Here is a 17,591-nt window from a genome sequence, read left to right as displayed (position 1 = left end):
CTGGAGAAGGAGCGACTGCCTGGGTAAAGGCACCTGAGTGCTCAGCGCTTCTCTTTAATTGCTTCATTATCGTCCACGCTAATCCCTCTCCAATTTCCACACTCTCATTTTCACCACTCATTTGTCCCGGTCCCTCTCCGGCTTTCTCTCCTCTCCTCTAACACAGGGGCTGCATCTCAAATGGTACCCTATTCCCTATGAAGTGCACTATGTTGTTGTCAAAAGTAGTACACTAAATAGGGAATAGGGTGCCAATTGAGACGCAGACAGACCACAGCGGCTGCAGCATAGGTACCTATTTGCTTTCCAAGGCAATGATAACAATTGATGCTCCACTCGGCTCCGATGCTTGTTTCATAAACCTGTTTTAGCCGGCTAAACAAGGAGAGGCTGATAAACAGAGTAGAGTAGAGGTGCCAAGGCAGCGAGTCTCAGAGCATCACAGAACCATTTGTCTCTGTAATTATGCTTTAATTACAGCGGTGTATGCTAATACCCTAAACATTTGCATAGAACATAAGATATACAACTTCCTGCATCTCTTTATAGGAAGAGCTATAGGCCTATAAGGGATGAGAGATTCTGTATGTTTATTGTGATGGGACAACATTCTGTTTAATTACATTGGGGAAATGTTTAGATAAAAAACAAGGGCATATTTATTGTTGTATTTTATGTTTTCATTGTGTTAGGTAATCATGTAGCAATGTTCCAACATCATGGTAAATCTTATACCTAATAGCTAGAACACTGGAACACTGGAAAAACACAGAATACTAAAGTGTTTGTGGTGGCAACAATATGTGAACAAACGCTTAGATCAGTGATCACTTACAAATCCCCTGGTATAGCGTTAAAACACTGTTACTTGTTGTTCTATCCAGTCTATTTCTATGACCGTGTCTGACATCCCGCTGCTGTCAGCCTCCGTCGACAGCTCTGCTGCAGCGCCACTGAGGCGTTCAGACACACTTACTTTAACTACATGCCAACGGCCATTAACATACAAATGACCTGCACTTAACCCATGATACAGACACCACCAAATACCACCAAATGCCACCAAATGCTAAGGATCCGCCATTCACGGATAAATAACCCGATAGAGACTGATATGACGCGTGCAGAAACTCCATTATGTGCCATTTTGGCTCAAATCAAAGTAATTTAATTGGCTATTATCTGATGGAGATAGGGAGAGACGAGGGTGGTGTGGATGATGGCTACCTCCTCTCTGATGGAGATAGGGAGAGATGAGGGTGGTGGTGGTGACCTCCTCTCTGATGGAGATAGGGAGAGACGAGGGTGATGGTGGTGGTGACCTCCTCTCTGATGGAGATAGGGAGAGACGAGGGTGATGGTGGTGGTGACCTCCTCTCTGATGAAGATAGGGAGAGATGAGGGTGGTGGTGGTGACCTCCTCTCTGATGGAGATAGGGAGAGACGAGGGTGGTGGTTGTGACCTCCTCTCTGATGGAGATAGGGAGAGATGAAGGTGGTGGTGGTGACCTCCTCTCTGATGGAGATAGGGAGAGACGAGGGTGGTGGTGGTGACCTCCTCTCTGATGGAGATAGGGAGAGACGAGGGTGGTGGTTGTGACCTCCTCTCTGATGGAGATAAGGAGAGACGAGGGTGGTGGTGGTGACCTACTCTCTGATGGAGATAGGGAGAGACGAGGGTGATGGTGGTGGTGACCTCCTCTCTGATGGAGATAGGGAGAGACGAGGGTGGTGGTGGTGGTGACCTCCTCTCTGATGGAGATAGGGAGAGACGAGGGTGGTGGTGGTGGTGACCTCCTCTCTGATGGAGATAGGGAGAGACGAGGGTGGTGGTGGTGGTGACCTCCTCTCTGATGGAGGTAGGGAGAGACGAGGGTGGTGGTTGTGACCTCCTCTCTGATGGAGGTAGGGAGAGACGAGGGTGGTGGTTGTGACCTCCTCTCTGATGGAGATAGGGAGAGACGAGGGTGGTGGTGGTGGTGACCTCTCTGATGGAGATAAGGAGAGACGAGGGTGGTAGTGGTGACCTCCTCTCTGATGGAGATAGGGAGAGACGAGGGTGGTGGTGGTGGTGGTGACCTCCTCTCTGATGGCGATAGGGAGAGACGAGGGTGGTGGTTGTGACCTCCTCTCTGATGGAGATAGGGAGAGACGAGGGTGATGGTGGTGGTGATCTCCTCTCTGATGGAGATAGGGAGAGACGAGGGTGGTGGTGGTGGTGGTGACCTCTCTGATGGAGATAGGGAGAGACGAGGTTGATGGTGGTGGTTGTGACCTCCTCTCTGATGGAGATAGGGAGAGACGAGGGTGGTGGTGGTGGTGTTCTCTCTGATGGAGATAGGGAGAGACGAGGGTGGTAGTAGTGACCTCCTCTCTGATGGAGATAGGGAGAGACAAGGGTGGTGGTGGTGGTGACCTCTCTGATGGAGATAGGGAGAGATGAGGGTGGTGGTGGTGACCTCCTCTCTGATGGAGATAGGGAGAGACAAGGGTGGTGTGGATGATGGCTACCTCCTCTCTGATGGAGATAGGGAGAGACGAGGGTGGTGTGGATGATGGCTACCTCCTCTCTGATGGAGATAGGGAGAGACGAGGGTGGTGGTGGTGACCTCCTCTCTGATGGCGATAGGGAGAGTCGAGGGTGATGGTGGTTGTGACCTCCTCTCTGATGGAGATAGGGAGAGACGAGGGTGATGGTGGTGGTGACCTCCTCTCTGATGGAGATAGGGAGAGACGAGGGTGATGGTGGTGGTGACCTCCTCTCTGATGGAGATAGGGAGAGACGAGGGTGGTGGTGGTGGTGGTGGTGACCTCCTCTCTGATGGAGATAGGGAGAGACGAGGGTGATGAGGGTGGTGACCTCCTCTCTGATGGAGATAGGGAGAGACGAGGGTGGTGGTGACCTCTCTGATGGAGATAGGGAGAGACGAGGGTGGTGGTGGCGGTGGTGACCTCCTCTCTGATGGAGATAGGGAGAGACGAGGGTGATGGTGGTGGTGACCTACTCTCTGATGGAGATAGGGCGAGACGAGGGTGGTGGTGGTGGTGACCTCTCTGATGGAGATAGGGAGAGACGAGGGTGGTGGTGGTGGTGGTGACCTCCTCTCTGATGGAGATAGGGAGAGACGAGGGTGGTGGTGGTGGTGAGGATGATAGCTACCTCCTCTCTGTGTGGCATGTGTGGGAGTTGCTCTCTGCTATAATTCTATAGCATGATGACCTCATAGGTCCATGACTTAGTCACCCCGCACCGCAACAACAAGTCTGTCACATGAAACTTCTGACCACTGTTACTGAGACTTCTGGGAACAACACTAATACAGTCAGCTGAACAAAACAGGACACTTTTTCCACCAAAACATAGCTTCACGGGAAACTAGATGATTGCCGTTGTAAAATAAGGAACATATCCTCTAGTTTGACTCTGTTCAATAGAAATGGCATTATGTGTTATATGGAGAAGCACCATGTGGATATTTAGATGTACAGTATATGTGTACACTTACATCTAAGTTCACAGCTGATTGATTATCAAATTAAATGTGGACTGGTCATAGCAAGCGCAAAATGCTCTCTAAGATATGGTGTCTGTCTCTCTCTTTCTCTCTCCTTCTCTCTCTCCTGCTCTCTCTCTCTCTCCTGCTCTCTCTCTCTCTCCTTCTCTCTCCTTCTCCTTCTCGCTCTCTCCTCTCTCTCCTTCTCTCTCTCTCTCTCCTTTGCTCTCTCTCCTTCTCTCTCCTATGCTCACTCTCTTTCTCTTGCCTTTTCTCTCTCTCTTTCTCTCGCCTTTTCTCTCTCTCTCTCTCTCTCGCTCTCTCTCTCTCTCTCTCTCTCTCTCTCTCTTTCTCTCTATCACCCGTGGCCCTGTGGTGGTTTTGAGACAATCCCCCTCCTCCGACCTCACCATAACAGCAACACCACACAAGCCCCTCCATGGGACGTGTTAGACATTGTTAGACACAATCAATATCTATTTGGTGACCTAACCCGTCTGGCCAGGCAGGAAATCTAGCAGCGTATGAAGTATTTCATCTGGGCCGACCCTGACCTGTGACTTCTGACCTGTCCGCTGCTCGGGCCCCAGCTAGCAATCCTATAGGCTCCTCAGGGCATCCAGCTCCATCACAGCCAGTAAACACAGACAGGAAGTTGTTCCCCACTTGTCACAATGTTGGTGACAACTGACACCTACCTCTCTTCTTCTCTGTCTCTCTCTTTCCAGCCTGGTTGATTTTTCTCTCTGTCTCTATGTGTCTTCTTTTCTCTCTCTCACACACTCATAAATGGTATAGTTGACTCTTGCTGTGTCCTAGATCATAGGCCAGATATTCCCCTCTGCTTTACCCCATTCAAAATTCTAAATCAAGTATGTTTACATTATGGAGATATTCTGAATTCCAAGCACAGTTTCCTGGCATTTCCAAGTATTTCACTATCAGTAGCCTTGTTGTTTCTTTCTAGATTTGTTGTGTCAAGGGAAATTGAGATAGCAACACCAAGGAGGAAAACACTAAACAAACACTGAAGAAAAACAAATCCTGTTTTCCTCCGGGCTCAGCTGTCTGACAGCCTGCAGTTGAAGAAAGGAGGGAAAGAAAAAAGAAGAAACAAAAACTGGACAAATCTGGCCTGTCCTCCAATCCCTCATTCACCCAACACTCATCCATCCTGAGTGCACCTCTTAATTTGGTCCTGCCAGAGACCGGGAAACAAGAGACGTTCACCATCAGAAACAAATGATCCTACCAGGGAGTGGCCACAACTCAGCGCTAGTGCCAACCGTTTCCAAAGCTACACAACACAACCACTTCTTGGAAGCCACACTCTGTTCTGTTCTCCTCTAACTCCTGTGTGTTTCAGTGGTATAACAGGTTTGATTCAGTAATGGTTGCTCTGAATTGCCTTCTGCTAGAAAATATCACAGCATCAATTATGCATCATCTTGATCATTATCAGGGCTCGTATTCATAAAGTGTCTCAGAGCAGGAGCACTGATCTAGAATCAGTTTTGCCTTTTAGATCATAATAAATCAGATTACATGGAGAGTGATCCTAGATCAGCACTCTTACTCTGACACACTTTATTAATACGGTCCAGATGTCCCGTTATAACACATTAGGGACATGCTGAAGTGTGTTTTGTGGAGACAGTTGGGACAGTAGGGTGGAGTGCGGTGTGTATTCTGGGAACAGTAGGGACAGTGGGGACAGTGTGTATTGTGGGGACAGTAGGGGCTCTGTGTATTGTGGGGACAGTGGGGACAGTGGGGACAGTGTGTATTGTGGAGACAGTGGGGACAGTAGGGTGGAGTGCGGTGTGTATTCTGGGAACAGTAGGGACAGTGGGGACAGTGTGTATTGTGGGGACAGTAGGGGCTCTGTGTATTGTGGGGACAGTGGGGACAGTGGGGACAGTAGGGACCATAGGGACCGTGGGGACCGTGGGGACCGTGGGGACAGTGGGTACAGTAGGGGAAGTGTGGACAGTGGGGACAGTGGGGACAGTGGGTACAGTAGGGACAGTGTGGACAGTGGGGTGTCGTGCAGTGACCTGTGTGACTCCCCTGATGTCATCCTAATTTTACTATGAAACCAGAAGCCTGCCATCCTCCTCGTGTGAGGAGTGAGTAAGGAGCCTAGAATACACTGGCAACCTGCCTGTCCTGTCTTGTCCCGTCTGTTCTGTCCTGTCCTGTATGTCCTGCCTGTCTGTGTAGCTGCTTCTGTCCCTAGAGCATGGTGAATGGAGTCACACAACAACTACAGATGTGAATGCACACCCCTGGACACATACGGTACAGTACAGAACCCATTGACACACAGCAGGGAAGTGCTGTTTGGATGAGAGAAAGAAATGCACGCTACAGACAGACAGACAGACAGACAGACAGACAGACAGACAGACAGACAGACAGACAGACAGACAGACAGACAGACAGACAGACAGACAGACAGACAGACAGACAGACAGACAGACAGACAGACAGACAGACAGACAGACAGACAGAGTGTTGCAGGCAGAGCTTGGGGCAGGCTACACACACAGTGTATAATGACAGTGTTTATGGTGTCCCGCTGTCCCATACACACACACACACACACACACACACACACACACACACACACGCACACACACACACACACACACACACACACACACTATACACTATACCCTATACACTATACCCTATACACTGGTAGAGCAGGCAATGACACCAAGCATAAGGACAGACAGCTATCCAGCCTAGCAGACACAGTAAACCACTCAAAAGGCAGGGTGAACTTTAGACTCTGGGTGACTCTGGGTGACTCTGGGTGACTCTGGGTGACTCTGGGTGACTGCCAAACAGATGCCAGGCCACTGGGACACGGAGGCTGGGCAGACGAGCCAGGAGATGGACACAGCAGGGGGTCGGACGGTTATGCTCAGAGACTGTACGACTGTCTCAAAATGCATCCCTATTCCCTACATCGTGCACTACCAGGCCATGGTCCAAAGTAGAGCACTATAAAGGGAGTAAGGTGCCATTTGACACACAGACTTGGAACGAGAGATGTGTCCCCTTCATGATTTATTGACGCTATCATGACTTTTGATGACTGCATTAGATATATATTGCATCTCTGTTGCCATGACCTTGCTGTGCGGTTACTGTAGCGTAGAAAATTTGCTCACAAACTGGCTCCTAAACCTACGTAAACTTCGAGTAAGGTTTTCTAATTGGGATTACTTAGGTAAATGTTACTGTAGAGGTCTCTTCTGATAAACTCCATTGAGTTACACAGAACTAACCTCAGTCAAATGTAATCAAGTTACCCACTGGGCACAGACGTCAGTTCAACATCTAGTTTGATTTACATTTTGTTGAGTTGTCAACTAACGTGAATTCAACGTGAAATTTAAAAAAAAATCACTATGTCATTGGATTTAGGTTAAAACGAAATGAAATTACTTTTTGTAATTCCAATCAGTTTTCCACATTGATTCAACATCATCACATTGATTTTGGGGTTGAAATTACGTAGAAACAATGTTGATTCAACCATTTTTTTCCCATTGAGTAGGATTGGTGGGCTTAAAAATTGAAGAAGGGTCTCACGTCACATGAATAGGCCTATCAGTCAGGAGAAATGGCAGTGACCTGTTAGGCCTACATCTAAACAACAGTCAGTTGACCACATGCTGCGATTATCAGAAGAGATTTGGCATGGTGAAAATACAGAACAACAACTTATCTCTCAGCTGCTGTCTGCCCATCAGAATGGGGATGCAAAGGCTTAATTTGATTGTATCAGAAAAATTCCGCTTGGACAACACTCTATCCTGTCTGGGAGATTAGCCGAATGAATTCCTACCAGATGACTCTGGTTTCAGTAAATGCAATTTGAGACAACTTCTTTTGAGACAACTTCTTCAACTTCTTTGAAATGAATCAAATATTTACAGAGCGCCTAACGGGTTAAATGGGGGATGATAACTATGTATGGAAATAAGAAATAACTGCATAACAGCTAGGCCTACTGTAGAATTGTTGTGGGAACTCAAATAACTATTCCATCATTTTGGAAATAGGTCCAAATTAAAGGAGTAGTTCACCCAAATTACAAAGTGATAAATTAGTTTCCTTACCCTGTACGCAGTCTATGGGCAAGGTAAGACATAATCCACGCTTTGGTTTTGTTTACCTGGCCCCTGTATCCAAATGCTTTCATTTTAATAATAAGTTAGCATTAATAAGTTAGCATTTAGTGTGATCAGTGAATCGCTAGGCTTGTGGAGAGTTCTTAAAAATGGCTTTTCTTATTCATTGTTAATTGTTGGAGTGGAAATAAAAGCCTCTTGGTTTCCATTCAGCTCCATTCTATTGACATTCCTGATGGGAAAGCCCAGAATTCCTAATGAGCTTCAAAACATTACAGATACAGGCAGAAATCCAGAGATCGCTCGGAGCAAATGTCCCAAACATCCCCATTTCTCTCTCTGCAAGCATCCCTGTCAACATCCCCAACACGACACCAAGGCATACAGAAGAGAAATGAATGGCAAACTTGAAATATATCTAACTTCCTTAATATTATCCTTCACTGGCTTTCTTTGCATCTAAACCATGTACATAGATGAATGACCCAGCAAGGAATTCCTGCAGCACAGCTCAATGAAATGGGTTATGCAGAGCAAATGTAATATGTGGTTTTGCTCAGACAATACTGGGGTTTGAGGGCTCTGCTGTGCCCTGGGGCTGAGGATGAAGAAGAGCAACACAGAGGAGAAAGGAGCCTTTGTGAGCTTCCTAAAGTTTGAAGGCCCCTTGCAGGATGTAGCAAAACAGGGTCCTAATAGACGTGCCACTGTAGGGCATGATAAGAAACAACAGCAGTTACTGCTAAGGAGACACAGACACAAAACTAGAAAGATGTCATATGTGGAGTTTATGTGGAAACAAAACTCCCCAAACTAATGCCTGGGATTTAGCTCATTAGGTTACCCAGTCTTGTGGATTCAAACCCTGGTCTTTCACACAAACACATTTCGAAGTGGAGCTAAGATTTGTTAAGGCACATATAGTCTCTGATCCCCAGTAACATCAAGGCAACCGACGGTAAAGCACTGGGTGCTGCATGACGCCGGGCGGACACACAATTACCAATGGTTTCTCTGATTACATTTAGACACATTAAGCACTTTGTAAACATTTGATAACATTCAAAAAAGGGGGGTGGTTGTTCCAAATAAGATTACCCCTGTAACGCAAGTCATCTGATTGGAATACCTCTAATTTCTAGAATAGATTGTTTTCATGCAGAATTCTAACATGATAATTGAGTTTTCTGTTCTGAGCTCCACTCCCTGAAGTCCAGTCACATGGACACATTAGTTGGTTAGCAGGTCCTTGGTTCACTCTGGTTCATTGTAAGAGATTTGTAGGAGATTACAGGGTCTAAGAGGAAGAGACGGCCAATTTGCAATTTGCCACCGCACTTTGATGATTTTATTATGTGTTGAAATAATACAAATAGTCTGATTCTGCAGTTTAACTAGAGGCCACTCACTCAGTGAAAACAGCACGACTAACCAACAACACCCACAGACAGTCATCATTCACAAAGTTGCACTGAACAACCCAAGTCCACGGACACCCAAGTCATAGACTGTTCTCACTGCTACCGCACGGCAAGCGGTACCGGAGCACCAAGTCTAGGTCCAAAAGGCTCCTTAACAGCTTCTGCCCCCAAGCCATAAGACTCCTGAACAGTTAATCAAATGGCTACCCAGACCCCTCTTTTACGCTGCTGCTACTCTCTGTTTATAATCTATGCATAGTCACTTTAACTCTACCTACATGTACATATTACCTCAATTAGCCCGACTAACCGGTGCCCCGCACATTGCCTCTGTACCAGTACCCCCTGTATATAGCCTCCACACTGACTCTGTACCGTAACACCCTGTATATAGCCTCCACATTGCCTCCGTACCAGTACCCCCGTATATAGCCTCCACATTGCCTCTGTACCAGTACCCCCTGTATATAGCCTCCACATTGCCTCTGTACCAGTACCCCCTGTATATAGCCTCCACATTGCCTCTGTACCAGTACCCCCTGTATATAGCCTCCACATTGCCTCTGTACCAGTACCCCCTGTATATAGCCTCCACATTGCCTCTGTACCAGTACCCCCTGTATATAGCCTCCACATTGCCTCCGTACCAGTACCCCCTGTATATAGCCTCCACATTGCCTCTGTACCAGTACCCCCTGTATATAGCCTCCACATTGCCTCTGTACCAGTACCCCCTGTATATAGCCTCCACATTGCTTCTGTACCAGTACCCCCTGTATATAGCCTCCACATTGCCTCTGTACCAGTACCCCCTGTATATAGCCTCCACATTGCCTCTGTACCAGTACCCCCTGTATATAGCCTCCACATTGCTTCTGTACCAGTACCCCCTGTATATAGTCTCCACATTGCCTCTGTACCAGTACCCCCTGTATATAGTCTCCACATTGCCTCTGTACCAGTACCCCCTGTATATAGTCTCCACATTGCCTCTGTACCAGTACCCCCTGTATATAGCCTCCACATTGCCTCTGTACCAGTACCCCCTGTATATAGTCTCCACATTGCCTCTGTACCAGTACCCCCTGTATATAGCCTCCACATTGCCTCTGTACCAGTACCCCCTGTATATAGCCTCCACATTGACTCTGTACCAGTACCCCCTGTATATAGCCTCCACATTGCCTCTGTACCAGTACCCCCTGTATATAGCCTCCACATTGCCTCTGTACCAGTACCCCCTGTATATAGCCTCCACATTGCCTCTGTACCAGTACCCCCTGTATATAGCCTCCACATTGACTCTGTACCAGTACCCCCTGTATATAGCCTCCACATTGACTCTGTACCAGTACCCCCTGTATATAGCCTCCACATTGCTTCTGTACCAGTACCCCCTGTATATAGCCTCCACATTGACTCTGTACCAGTACCCCCTGTATATAGCCTCCACATTGACTCTGTACCAGTACCCCCTGTATATAGCCTCCACATTGACTCTGTACCAGTACCCCCTGTATATAGCCTCCACATTGCTTCTGTACCAGTACCCCCTGTATATAGCCTCCACATTGCCTCTGTACCAGTACCCCCTGTATATAGCCTCCACATTGACTCTGTACCAGTACCCCCTGTATATAGCCTCCACATTGACTCTGTACCAGTACCCCCTGTATATAGCCTCCACATTGACTCTGTACCAGTACCCCCTGTATATAGCCTCCACATTGACTCTGTACCAGTACCCCCTGTATATAGCCTCCACATTGACTCTGTACCAGTACCCCCTGTATATAGCCTCCACATTGACTCTGTACCAGTACCCCCTGTATATAGCCTCCACATTGACTCTGTACCAGTACCCCCTGTATATAGCCTCCACATTGCTTCTGTACCAGTACCCCCTGTATATAGCCTCCACATTGCCTCTGTACCAGTACCCCCTGTATATAGCCTCCACATTGACTCTGTACCAGTACCCCCTGTATATAGCCTCCACATTGACTCTGTACCAGTACCCCCTGTATATAGCCTCCACATTGACTCTGTACCAGTACCCCCTGTATATAGCCTCCACATTGACTCTGTACCAGTACCCCCTGTATATAGCCTCTCTTGTTATTTTACTGCTGCGGTTTAATTAGTTGTTACTTTTATTTTCTATTTTTTTTACTTAACACTTATTTTATTTTTTTCTTCACTTCTTAAACCATTGTTGGTTAAGGGCTTGTAAGTAAGCATTTATTTCACTGTAAGGTTGTATTCGGCACATGTGACAAATACAATTTCATTTGATTTGATTTGAGACAGAGATTCAAGAGATTTTCATATTACACGTATGACGTGTATGCTTGGAACTATAGGCTACATACGGTATGTATGAGTCCAATGCAATCTGATAGCATGGCTTTACCTTATGCCATCTGATAACTAGCCATCTGACCTCAACAACTTTCAGAGATACACTATGATAATTACATCACATGATAATCCTACATCACCACGCCTTCATCTGAAGAGATCCTCCTTATTGCTGGACATTCCGTGGACATCCTCTGTGTTGTCAGTGTGTTTATATGTATATGTAACTGACTTGCCTAGTTAAATAAAGGTTACATTTTAAAACATTATAATAATTAAAAACCAACAGATGGAGAATCGCAGTGAACTCTGTGCAAACGAAGCGTAGCTCTGACATTTATACAGGGAAACACCTCATAGTCCTTCCAATTTACTAACCTCTCACAGCATCTGAGATAAAACAGTCCTTGCTTTCAGCCCCACTGAAGGCTATACCAATATTTTCTATTAGGACTATTGGAACGTGTTAATTGAATTTTCCTGTACGCCTTTTTGCAAGTTAGTTTATTCAACCTGTATAATAATTACATTTCACCATATTGGCAGGTAGTTCATTCAACAGTCTTATTGATTATATTTTGTGTGGATCCTTAGTAATCGAACCATTTAGATAATATGTCTGTTTACTATGGTGACTATATCATAACACAATTCATCTAGGAGGATGGACTTATACTGTATATACAATATATACATATTTTACATATTTTATTTTTTACAATATAATACACTTCTTTCTCTGCATTCTCTCCTTGTAAAAAAGCCAGCGATCTCATCCGACTGATAATGTCTAGAGAGAGAGAGAGAAAAGAGAGAGAGAGAGACTGCTGCTCTGCTGTAGAAATCAATCTCAGGCTACCAATTACCAAATGTCAATATCTTTAAAAGGGAATCTACACTAAATTAGCGACTGCTAACGGCACTGTCCTAGCTGGCGAATGATGTAAAGCTGTGAGTGGTATTTAATCTGTATCTCTTTCTTTATTCTCTCTCTCTCTCCTTTCTCTCTCGTTCTGCATTGCTACTGATGTTAAGTTAGCTACAGTAAGTGACTGGCAGAATGATATCCAATGTGAGACACTGCCAGATAACGTTACCCTTCAAGCACAGAGAGCAGAGCAGTCACACTGTGTACAGTGCATTCGGAAAGTATTCAGACCCCTTGACTTTTTCCACATTTTGTTACGTTACAGCCAAATTCTAAAATTGATTAAATCTTTTTTTTCCCTCATCAATCTACACACAATACCCCATAATGACAAAGCAGAAAATGGTTTATAGACATTTTTACAAAACTATACAAAAAAAACAACTTAAATATCATATTTACATGAGTATTCAGACCCTTTACTCAGTACTTTGTTGAAGCACCTTTGGCAGCGATTACAGCCTCGAGTCTTCTTGGGTATGACGCTACAAGCTTGGCACGTCTGTATTTGGGGAGTTTCTCCCATTCTTTTTCTGCAGATCCTCTCAAGCTCTGTCAGGTTGGATGGGGAGCGTTGCTGTACAGCTATTTCAGGTCTCTCCAGAGATGTTCGATTGTGTTCAAGTCCGGGCTCTGGCTGGGCCACTCAAGGACATTCAGAGACTTGTCCCAAAGCCACTCCTGCGTTGTCTTGGCTGTGTGCTTAGGGTCATTGTCCTGTTGGAAGGTGAACCTTCACCCCAGTCTGAGGTTCTGAGCGCTCTGGAACAGGTTTTCATCAAGAAACTCTGTACTTTTCTCCGTTCATCTTTCCCTCAATCCTGACTAGTCTCCCAGTCCCTGCCCCTGAAAAACATACCCACACCATGATACTGCCACCACCATGCTTCACCGTAGGGATGGTGCCAGGTTTCCTCCAGACGTGAAGCTTGGCATTCAGGCCAAAGAGTTCAATCTTGGTTTCATCAGACCAGAGAATCATGTTTCTCATGGTCTGAGAGTCTTTAGGTGCCTTTAAGCAAACTCCAAGCGGGCTATCATGTGCCTTTTACTGAGGAGTGGCTTCCGTCTGGCCATTCTACCATAAAGGCCTGATTGGTGGAGGGCTGCAGAGATGGTTGTCCTTCTGGAAGGTTCTCCTATCTCCACAGAGGAACTCTGGAGCTCGGGTTCTTGGTCACCTCCCTGACCAAGGCCCTTCTCCCCCTATTGCTCATTTTGGCCGGGCGGCCAGCTCTAGGAAGAATCTTGGTTGTTCCAAACATCTTCCATTTAGAATGATGGAGGCCACTGTGTTCTTGGGGACCTTCAATGTTGCAGAAATGTTTTGGTACCCTTCCCCAGATCTGTGCTTCAACACATTCGTGTCTCGGAGCTCTACGTACAATTTATTCGACCTCATGGCTTGGTTTTTGCTCTGACATGCATTGTCAACTGTGGGACCTGATATAGACAGGTGTGTGCCTTTCCAAGTCATGTCTAATCATTTGAATATACCACAGGTGGACTCCAATCAAGTTGTAGAAACATCTCAAGGATGATCAATGGAAACAGGATGCACATGATCTCGATTTCGAGTCTCATAGCAAAGGGTCTGAATTCTTATGTAAATAAGGTATTTCTGTTTTGTTTTTTTCACACATATCTAAAAACCTGTTTTTGCTTTGTCATTATGGGGTATTGTGTGTAGATTGATGAGTAAAAAAAAATATTTGAGCAATTTTAGAATTTGGCTGTAACGTAACAAAATGTGGAAAAAGTCAAGGGGTTTGAATACTTTCCGAATGCACTGTATGTGGCCATATGCCTTGATGCCTTCACAATGCACAGGCTGAGAGGCTGCAATGTGCTTAGGATGTTTTTAATAACTTATACATAACAAATACTGCATATACAATATTGAAAAAGAATATCTAAAACAACCAGCAATTATTAGAAAGGTAGTTAATGTATCATATCAGAATAAAAACAGTGTTTCTTGTCTTTTATAGCATGGCTTTAAATCTAAAGAGAGGAGAAAAGAACATTGACTTTTGTAAAACTGCATTTGTTCTGGAAAATCTGAAGGATAAGATGTATACATTGACACTGTCATACTGCTTGAGGTAGAATAAGGCAATGACTAGAACCATATTAGAAAAGATTGTGAAAAACAATAAAGGCCATAGACATACCCATGCAGTAGACTAACCGTACATCTTGACAGCCATTCATATGCAAAAAGGAAGCATTTTATTTTGGTCCCAAAGCTCAAACACACCAAACATTGTAGTCACACTAAATAACATATTAAAAATTCAAAACAACCAACGCCTCTCACGTTTGTGCCAACTGACTCATTCAAATGTAGCCATCCATGTAACCTCCTCTACTGAACAGACAACAGGCTATCTGCTATGATCTTGTGGTGGACATGAACACAGTCCACTATAGTCCCATAAATCACATTCGCAGTGAGAGACCATTTTTAAATGCATCCTTAGTGCTGAAACTCCCTATTGTGTTGGTGTGAGACTGGACTGGACCGAGGGTGCTCTCCCTCACCATCAAATCAAAAGGCAATCCTCCAGCGGTACACTGAATGGTCGAACAGCTAGAGCGCATACCAAATGGCACCATATTCCCTACATAGTGCACCACATTTGACCAGAGGGCTACGGGCAAAAGTAGTGCACTAAATAGGGAATAAGGTGCCATATGGGACTTAGCCATAATTACATGCACGGGGGGACTTGTGATCTTTTTAATTATTCTGTACTTCATTTCTATCCCACCATTCAAAACGCAACATGAAAATTGATTGCCTTGAAGATCCATCTTTATAATCTCTCCCAGGCCCATAAATTATCCAATTTTGGGGCAAAGAGGGGACAAGGCGTGGATGTGGAGACACAAGCGGATCTCTTTCATAGCCTATATCCGCCATCAGTAGCCCCAGCCCCGGCCCTGGCTGTGAAGTGTTGGGGCTAATTAAATCGACTGCTCTCTTTGGGGCTGAAAATGGCGTAGAAAAAAGAAAAAGAAGTACACTTGTTATCTTGTGAACCCCTCAAAAATATAAAAGATAGAAATCTCTTGAATGTCAGCGACGGAGATGGAATTAACAAGGGATCGTTTTATTGTTGCAGAAGGTCGTTAAGGCTGTAGATAGACCGGGGTAATTATGGAAATGATCTCCCCGGCTCTGCGAAATGTTTTCGCGCTTCCATACGGACTGGAGAGCCGTTCAATCAGCCGCTCTCGTGGGAAAGTTCAGCCATAACTGCAAGTGTATCAGCAAAATCAAATTAAGCAAAGAGATTCCATTAGTATTTATAGCCTAGAGGCATTTGTAAAAGTACAGAGCCAGTGAAGTTATGTGAGACTGAAGAGAGGAGAATTATTGTTTATCGCAAAGCCCATACCTAAGACACACACATGGGTAATGAATTGAAGCCATTGATTGCATCTTTAAAGAGAAATATGGAGGGATGTGTAAAATATTGATGTTCTTGTGCGTGACTTTGGACTCAAATATTTATATTGTTATTGATATGTATATGCAATATGGATAAGTACATGCATGTACATATAGATAAACATTCCATAAATACATCTACAAAATCTCTGAACCAATATTAAACAAACACGCATTGGGACAGTGGGCATTTGTCAGTCTTTCTTTGACGTATTTTGAATCATGCATTATTAGGCTGTTTATGTTTTCACCCTGATGTTCATTTATATTTATGTTTCACCCTGATGTTCATTTATATTTATGTTTCACCCTGATGTTCATTTATATTTATGTTTCACCCTGATGTTCATTTATATTTATGTTTCACCCTGATGTTCATTTATATTTATGTTTCACCCTGATGTTCATTTATATTTATGTTTCACCCTGATGTTCATTTATATTTATGTTTCACCCTGATGTTCATTTATATTTATGTTTCACCCTGATGTTCATTTATATTTATATTTCACCCTGATGTTCATTTATATTTATGTTTCATCCTGATCATTTATATTTATGTTTCACCCTGATGTTCATTTATATTTTTGCCGAACTGCAGAACAAGATCTAAAGTTCAGCAAAACAATGACAATTATGTTAATTTGATTTACCTTGATGAAACTCTTCAACAGACTTGAAAATGAAAAGTTTAGCCTTGTCTGACTTGACCAATAATCATTCATCTCTTGAACCAACATGACATTTTACCATACTAAGCCTCTACACTCATTATAATTAACTACATTAGTTTATCGAAGCAATAGAGATCTGACGTCACCATGCACCAGAGGAGGAGCTACCTGTGGAGGAGGGGCTCATTGCAATGGATGGAATGGAATCAATGGAATGGAATCAAACGTGTGGTTTCCATGTGTTTCATGTGTTTCATACCTCCCTATGATTCCATTCCAGCCATTACAATGAGACCGTCCTCCTATAGCTCCTCGCACCAGCCTCCTCTGCCATGCACCTAAAACAAAACTAAACATGGCATTTCCGTTTTAGGATTTCCCAGGTAAGGAATACTAGGCGAATTATATTTTATAAAACAACAAGCAACAACAACGGGAATATGTAGGCAAAAGGCCTACAGTATGGAAATCTTATTGAAAGTGATTTAAATGTTGTTGGTTTGATCTCATAATGGAAACAACATCAGCAGTCTATTCTCACAATCACAGGGGAATCTGCTCCTCAGTGGCACCATGGATCCATCGTTACAGGCCCCCAGTGACACCCCTCAATAGTCGATCACAGCACGTACTTTCACATACAAAGATTTCCCCTCATCATCCCCAATCCAGGTAATTGGGTTTTGGAGCTAGCAAGGTAAATCCGGTTAAAACATGGCTCTGCAGAGAATCTGATAGATTATTAGAAGCAGCCACCTCTTGGAGAAGGTAATTTACTGTTATAGATATATGTGTGCATCAATACGCAAGACGAGATTGAGTTCAAGGGTCAGTACAAGTGCCATGCGGAATACACTACATTACCAAGCTAAAGAATGACAGTTTCCTTTAACATAAATTACAGGTAATGGGAGTTGTCGTTTTATCTTTGGCTACCTTGTAAAGGCTTTAAAGAGGCACTGTCTCAAATGTAAACATTAAAATGGCCTGGACATAGACAACATGCAGTAGGAGTTTAGCAGAGTCTCTCATTCGATATAAAATCCAAGTGGCTCTATGGATTAGTGTTGGTAGATTCCATTTCTCATGTTTCAATCACCCCATTTAT

The sequence above is a fragment of the Salmo trutta genome, chromosome 22 (assembly GCF_901001165.1).
Source record: "Salmo trutta chromosome 22, fSalTru1.1, whole genome shotgun sequence".
Taxonomy (NCBI): Eukaryota; Metazoa; Chordata; class Actinopteri; order Salmoniformes; family Salmonidae; genus Salmo; species Salmo trutta.
This window is presented reverse-complemented; position numbering follows the sequence as displayed.